General features: G+C 48.0%; 1 long non-coding RNA gene across 1 annotated transcript; it reads right to left on the bottom strand.

Moving 5' to 3' along the window:
* Positions 1 to 704: 704 nt before the first annotated feature.
* Positions 705 to 7,810, bottom strand: LOC308467546. The gene is made up of 3 exons (XR_013981200.1): positions 7,670 to 7,810; positions 5,136 to 6,149; positions 705 to 5,084 (listed from the first exon to the last, which is right to left on the bottom strand). It is a non-coding gene; the product is annotated as an uncharacterized lncRNA (long non-coding RNA).
* Between the last annotated feature and the right edge of the window lie 311 nt (positions 7,811 to 8,121).

Below are 8,121 nucleotides of genomic sequence, written 5' to 3'. Positions count from 1 at the left end.
AACAGGAGAGAAACGAGAAGTCTCTGTTCCAATGACTTTAACAATTAGAAAGGTTGATGGCAAAGGAATGTGAGAGAGAAATGGAGCAATATGAGTATAGCACAATGGATGTGAACCACCGAGGCCACATTCCCTTAAGACTTTATTTTGTTAGGGGAATGTACAAAGTAGTATATAAAGTGTGCATGTGGGGGAAGCAAGGGTGGGAACTTCAGGCCCATTGCACAAAAGCAGCTCCATGCCTCTCCATTTGGCCCTCAGGACCAACGTTAGAAATTCACCAGGCACATTTTGCACCTGGCTATCGGCCACTTGCGACCATGTGAAGATGCCTGGGCACAAGGATGGCGCCTGACGTTTCCACCATCTGGAGGTGCATGCCTAGCGGTCCTTGGACCTGGACCTTTTTCACAAACTAGCAACACATTCTGTAGAATTCTATCCATTATATTTTATCTGCACAATCAATGAATTTCAGGAACCAAAAAGTCATATTGAAAAATACAACTTTCAAGCTGCCTGGCCCCAAAATGGCAACGAGTCATTCTGTTTTGGTGAATGTAACCCTGGTTTAAGGAGCCATTTTGTGCCAATCTTATATATCTAAGTTTTTTTTACTGCTCGGGACTCTACCCAGGCCAGCATCTCTCACCAGCCTTGCCTCTTTATCTCCTTGGGTGTTTTTTGCCTGGGTAGGAGGTACAAAAGGTAAAATTTGCATTTATTGCTCTGCCCACTTTCCCTTCTGGCTCTGCCCACCACCGCAATGTGGCCCCTGGAAGGTTAGCCCAGGTCTTTATTCCCATCCAGGGACAGAGCGTGAAATGTGGGTGAGGCAGGATGCCATAGGAAAAGCAGGAAGCTAAAAGAGTCACTGGAAAAAAGGAACAACTTTTTGCTTGGTGCGAAATCTAATCGCTGTCCACAACTTTTCCAGGACTCCCAATTATTTCAACTGGAAAGTGGGGTGCAGGCCATTGCATGCTGAGGGAATTTCATGTCCATTCTAGCTCCACAGGGGCATTCTCAGAGTTCAAGAACACATATCCCAACCCAATCTGTGAGGCAGGATAATAGCAGGCTTGCAAATGCCCCACACCTTGGTTACCTGTGGAAGAGCAAGAATCATCTCCTGCAGAACAGGTTGGGAAGCTTTCTGAGAGCCCGTTTCTGTGTCTCTTCTTTCTTTCTAACCTCTTTGACACAAGTTGTGTGTTTTTGGAAAACCATTTTAAAATATGGTTAGCAGCAAAAAGATAAATGTGGGCTGGTGACTTATTTGTAAGGCTGCTTATTCCCATTTTAAAAGATGGAAGTGAGAACTGGGAACTAATCCCCCCCAGAACCAAAACCATCTACTGTTAGGGTGGGGTGTAGTGCGCAGGATAGCTGCGTCACCTCCAGAATTCTGCAGCACACTACTGTTCTTGTCCCCATCAGCAGTTCAGAAAAACAGTGAGTTGTATTTTAATCCCAGGTGTGCAAATCTTGCTTTGAGGTCAACAGATTCCTTTCCCCCTCCCTCCGTCTTTCATATACTGTACACAAACCTATTTATTTAATGTAAGTTGACTCATCTTCTCCTTGTCATTCCAAGTGCACCTTTCCGCATCCACCTGAACAAGTTATGCTAAGTGGTTTCACTTAAGAGCCCAGCTGAACAAGCCCCGCTAAAGTCTGACACCCAAGGGTGCTAATTCTCCAATGAATACATAGATAGGCAATCCTTTTAAGTCAGGGATTTGGGGTGGGGGGGCACATTTTTCAGTTCTAGGGCTGCATTCCCTACTGGTAAAGTTTTTTGAGGACTCCATACAAGTGGTGAGCAGGGCCACAGGCAAAACTGGGCAGAGCAATGGATGCAAATTTAACCTTTGGGCAGTAGGCTGGTTTCTGCTCACCCACACCTTTCTCTCCCTCCTCCATCAAGGCAAGCAAAGAGGCTTTATCACAAAGGCACAGTGCGGTCAAAGCAAAACACCCAAGGACGGTCTGAAGCAGGAGCTATGACAGGATGATGCAGGGTGCCAACTTGAATCAAATATTGGGGGGCCCAGGTAAGCCCCACCCTGCATAATCGATCACATGACGCGGTGCACACACACCATTTGAATGGCAATGCTCATCAACTTTGGGGGAGGGGCAGCACCCTCAAACATTTTATTGTGGGGGGAGACCTCTCAGACCATAGCAGTTGGCTCCTATGGGGTGATGTATCGGGAGAGTTTTGAGGGCCAGGTAAGCTGGAGGGCTGAATTCTGTCCATGGACCTGAGGCTCCCCAACCACCCTTTAAATGTGTTTTCCTTTTGAAAAACCAAAAAAGCAAAACTTAGATCCTGATAGGATTCAGTACACGAGTGATTTCCATGCCAGACCTTGAAAAAGACAACTGCCATTTTGAAAGCATCATCTCCTTTGTGGAGCAGGGAGATCCCAAAGAGCACTGGCCCTTCTGTTGTTGTTGTTGTTGTTAAAAATTGTATACAACCCTACATCTGAGACTCACAGGGTGGTTTATAATACACCTCTCTGCCGTGGGCAGGGCTTTCAGTCTGGGTGGTGGGCAAGGAATAATAATAATAATTTTATTATTTGTACCCCGTCCATCTGACTGGGTTGCCCCAGCCACTCTGGGCAGCTTCCGACATACATAAAAACATAACTAAACATTAACAAATTCCCAATACAGGGCTGCCTTCAGGTGTTTTCTAAAGGTTGTATAGTTACTTATCTTCTTCACTTCTGATGGGAGAGCATTCCATAGGGTGGGCGCCACTACCAAGAAGACCCTCTGCCTGGTTCCCTACAACTTCACTTCTCACAGTGTGGGGACTGCCAGAAGGTCCTTGGAGATCAATCTCATAGCTCTGTGATAGATTTTCTGCTTTGCATGTAGAAAATTCTGTCCCTGGCATCTGCAGGCATGACAGGGAAGAGACCCGTGGAGAGCTGCTGCCAGTCAGTGTGGACAACACTAAGCTCAATGAACCAATGATCTGACTCACTATTAAGGTTTCTTCCTATGTTCCTAACTGAATGCCAGACTACATGGGCCTTTGGTGTAATCCAGCAGGGTTCTTCTTATTTTAAAATCACCATCTCCGCTGTATGGATGGTTCCTATGCACAAACCTCTTCTCATTCCCCTGCTCTTCTGTCATTGTATTGTTTGCCATGTGCTGAAATATTCCTGTGCTTCATTATAATGATTTTTTTTTTAAAAAAAAGTTCTGGTCTGTGTAGATCAGAGGTACACACCAGCTTGGTACCATGCAGATTTTGTTGGCCACTGTGAAAAAAGGATGCTGGAAGGCAGGACTTGAACCCATGGCTTCAAGTGACAAGAAAGAAGATTCTGACTCAACTTCTGGAATAACTTTCTGACAGTGGAACAGACTCCCTCGGGAGGTGGTGGACTCCTTGGAGGTTTTTCAGCAGAGATTGGGTGGCCATCTGTCCTGGATGCTTTAGCTGAGATTCCTGCATTGCAGGGGGTTGGACTAGATGGCCCTTGGGGTCCCTTCCAACTCAACAATTCTATGACTGGATAGGCCATTGGCTCAATCCAGCAGGGCTCTTCTTACATTCCTCGTTCTTGGCAATCAGCATGGCCCAATGGTCAGAGATGATGATAGCAGAAGTGTACTCCAACAGCATCTGGAAGGCATTACATTGGCTAACCCTAGGGGAGGTGACTAGCCTTCACACAGCCTACCAGGCAGACAGGTATACCTTGAACTGTCCCCCCTTTCTTCCCTCGCTCTCAAAACGGTGTGCAATCTCTGGCCTGTCTCAGGAGAACACACACTGTGTGTGTTCGTGTGTGTGCGCACACACACACATTAATATTTAGGAAAGCAGATGATGTAACCCTTGCTATTTCTGTCGCCACTATCCTTAGCTAGCGGGAACCTAAAGGGAAACCACTCCACGTTTTGTTCATTTAAAAATATTAGCAGTATTTAACTAAGGCCCTCCTCGCCTGACCCAACATGCTTGCTTCCTCTTCCAAGGCCCTGGAATCAGAACATCAATAGTTAAACAAATGTGAACATGTAGGCCTGTGATTTGTGACTTGGCGTTGTTGTCTCCATGCCTCACCGTTGTGAAATGGCATTAACATAGTTTATTAGGCCTGCTTCCAGAGGGACTGTCTTTGTTTCCATATTTGCAAGAGGTTGTACTGTATGTTCTGCTTTGCATGCAAAAGGTCCCAGGTTTAATTCCAGGAATTTCCAGGTAGGACTCTGAGACACTCCTATCTTTTAAAAAAACCAAAACCATGGGGACTGAAATCTTACTACATCTTTGAAATTATCCATAGGTTATGTTGTTCTTAACACTGCCTGCTATTAGTTGCAAACCTATTATTCAGACAGCAACAAGATCAGGGAGATCACATGCACCTCACCATTAGCTTCCATTGGGGATGCGGGGCAATAGTCAGGGATGATGACAGCTAGAGTCTAGTAATAATACTAATACTAATACTAATTTATTTGTACCTGACCCATCTGACTGGGTTGCCCCAGCCACTCTCGGTAACTTCCAGCAGAATGTAAAAATACAATGAAACATCAGATATTAAAAACTTCCCCATACAGGGCTGCCTTCAGATGTCTCTGGAAAGTCATGTTTATCTCCCTGACATTGGGCGGGAGGGCATTCCACAGGGCAGGTGCCACTCCCAAAAAGGCCCTCTGCCCGGTAGTTTCACATTTTGCAAAGAGGGAACCACCAGAAGGCCCTTGGAGCTGGACCTCAGTGTCTGGGCTGAATGATGGGGGTGGAGACGCTCCTTCAGATATACAGGGCCAAGGCTGTTTAGGGCTTTAAAGGTCAACACCAACACTTTGAATTGTGCTTGGAAACATACTGGGAGCCAGTGCAGAACAAGGAAAGCAGTTGCCAAACAGGTCACTCTGTGGCAGCCCCTAAGCTGTGGAACCCCCTCTCTACAGAGGTGAGCATGGCACCTTAAATTGTATGGAATCCGAACTGTAGAGTTGGAAGGGACCCTGAGGGTCATCTAATCCAAACCCCTGCAATGCAAGAATCTCAGCTAAAGGCCATTCAACCTCTGCTTAAAAACATCCAAGGAAGGAAAGTACTTTACTGTATGCTGAAAACACACCTTTTTAACCCTCACCTTTGACACCCTAATTTGTTCCTCTGAATTTCAGTTCCTGGGAATCACAAGTGGAGAGATACTGTTGCACTTGTGTCCTGCTTGTGTTTTTCCCCCAAAAGCGGCATCTGGTTGGTCACTTTGAGAACAGGATCATATGCTAGATGGCCTATTGCCCTGAGCAGCAGGGCTCTTCTTGCGTTGCTATATTTTAGGCCCCACCCTATCCTTCCTGACTGTAAATTCTTTAAACAATTTCAATATTGTCTTTATACATTGCTGTAACCTGCCCCAGCATCTTATGGGGAAGAGTAGTATCGAGTGCTAGCCCTACTCACAACAGACATGCTGCAATTAAAAGACCAAAGTGAGTCATGCCCATCAATTGCAGCAGGTCTACTCTAAGCAGGACTGGTATTGGGCTTTATTTCTTGGCCACTCTGACCTTAAACTTTGCACGTGGTCACCTGTTTACGGTGCACTATCTCCAAACTCCCTCTTAAAATGCCATAGGACTGGGCAGCGTCTTCTGTAGCAGATTCCTGTTTCAACTTATAGGATCTGCCCTCCTGTTGAGAATTTTAGGTTTAAGAAAGCTGGCCATGTTTCCCTGGCAAAATATAAGAAAACGAAAAAGGTCTTCCTCTATTCCATTTGTTTAGGTGAAGAAGGAAAAAAAAGACAGTAGATAGCCATTGTCCCTTCGGACCCACCCTGCTCCTACAAACTCACCAGGGAGTATAATTAATGGAGCACAGCTGATGCCCTCCATTCTTCAAACACAGTGTTACCTTAAAGGCACACCCCAGAAGGTGACACCTAAAAGACCTTGGAATGCTGACAGCCATCATGGCCAGCCTCAGCCTCATGACCAGCCAGACCACACCTTTTCACCTGCTTTGCATTCCAGGTTTTATTGTGTTCACCGAAGGGTAGTTGGTGTAAGGGCTGGGCGTGTTGCCTCTGCACTTGCCTCTGGTGTAGACTTGAAATCTCATCCTCAAAGATGGGGCAGGGGAGCTGTAGTGGGCACAAGAGATTGGATGGAAGTTATTAATACCGTATTTACTCAAATCTAATCTCATTTGGCCAAATTACGCTGCGAAAATTAAGGTGCGCATTAGATTCGATGGCACATTTGCATTCGCCAGCAAATACCTTTTTTGGTTTCAAGGTTCTGAAAATTGAGGTGTGCATTAGATCTGAGGGCACATTAGACTCAAATAAATATGGTAACCTTAAAGAGACTTAAAAGTTGCTGATGGAAGAAGCCTAAGAGCTGCAGCCCACAAGAGACTGGAGCAGGGTCCACCACTGTGCAAGCCTTGCATCCAAAGTTGTACTCACAAGTAGACCCACCAAGTAGTACCTTCTACACAGGGCAGACCCACAGATGAATGGACCTGTGTTGGTTATGTCAATTTCAACAGTTCTAATTTCTGGGTAGAATTAGCATTAGATACAGCCCACTGAAATGAAAGAACATGACTAGATTGGGCCCATTCATTTCAGTGGCTCTACTGTTGAGTAGAACAATGCTTTTCATGCAGCCAATTCCTGGAGTCTCTCCTTCTAAATAAAAGATGGGGTGGGGTGCTTCTGTCTGCGACCCCTGGAAGGCACTGCCAGTAGCAGTAGACGGAGGTGGCTGGTGTGTGTGCCCTCCACCCCAGTGGCTTGAACCTGGGACCTCCTGCATACAAAGCAGGTGCCCAACTGCTCCCCCAAAAACAAAATTACAGTCCTCCAGCTCTGAATCAAGCACTGGTTTTAACGGGGAACACAAAGGAAACCTGCCTTATGATGGCTGTGGCTGATTGAAGTTTGGAGCCCTGCAGTGATTGGAGGCCTCAAGGGGTTTGGCCATAGGTGCTTCTTTATAGCTCTCATTTTAACCCAGATTGTGAATGCCCCAATTTCGCGGAAACTGTACCGAGCAATTGGGGTGGAGTGGGTGGGAGAACCATAGAACTGCGTAGCTGCGAGGGGCTTCGAGGGTCGTCTAGGCCAACTCCTTGCCATGCAAGAATCTTTTGCCCGACGTGGGGCTCGAACCCACGACCCGCAGAGTCAGACTCTACCGACTAAGCTACCCTGTCCCTCGCATTAGGCCCCAACCCAAATGCCAGAAAGGCGAGAGCTGGCTTTCAACTCCGCAGCGTCAGCGGAGAGCTCCGGAGCACCTGGAAGCTTGCTGACAGTTTAGTCGGCCGGCCCCGATAAAGGGATTACCGTTCCGGCCGCGGCCGCCCTTATTCCCGAGTAAACGCAGCAAGCAAACGCGTGTCGTCAGCACCCCTGGGCCTCGCAAAGCGCCAGGCAGCTGCGAGTCCCGGGCGGCCGTCATTCTCCTTCCTCTCACTCCAGGTCCAACAACAAGCGCTCTCTGGCACCGACGCCCTAGCGAGTCTGGGCGGCTTCTCCTCTTCCTCCCCCAGCATGCAAAGCCCCATCGGATGTAGCAGTAGCAGCCGCCTCCTCTTCCCTCCCCGGAGTGGGACACGCAGAAAGAAGCCCCCTGCCTCTATATCGGCACATACCCAGACTTGGTCTGCCGCGGTCCAGCCTCTCCACGTGGCCCAAAAGAGAAAGAGGAACACCAAAAAAGTGGGGGACCACCCCCGTTGCATCCTCAGCCATCCCCCCTTCCTTCCCTGCCCCGATCTCCAAGCCGATCCTTCGCTGCGCTCTCTCTTTGCGCCTATCTCCTGCCCGAGTCTCCTCGTTGCGCGCGCGCTCTTCCAGCCGTTCCATTTTGCGCAAAGTTTTGAGAGCGGAGTTGGCGAGGGCGGGCGGAGAAAAAGGAAGGAGATGGCAGAGGCGGAGTTTGCCTGCTGCCATCTAATTAAGAGCTTGGCCGGGGGAGGGAAGAGAGGAAGAGGAAGATCGGAGGAGGAGGATTCAAGAGCCAAGTGGGCCGGCGGCGGGCGGTGCGCGCATGCTCGCGCCCAGCGACTCCATGTGTAAAGAGCGCATTTGGCCAACGGAGGGG

The sequence above is a fragment of the Podarcis pityusensis genome (genome assembly GCF_964106645.2).
Source record: "Podarcis pityusensis genome assembly, chromosome: 18".
Lineage (NCBI taxonomy): Eukaryota > Metazoa > Chordata > Lepidosauria > Squamata > Lacertidae > Podarcis > Podarcis pityusensis.
This window is presented reverse-complemented; position numbering and strand designations above follow the sequence as displayed.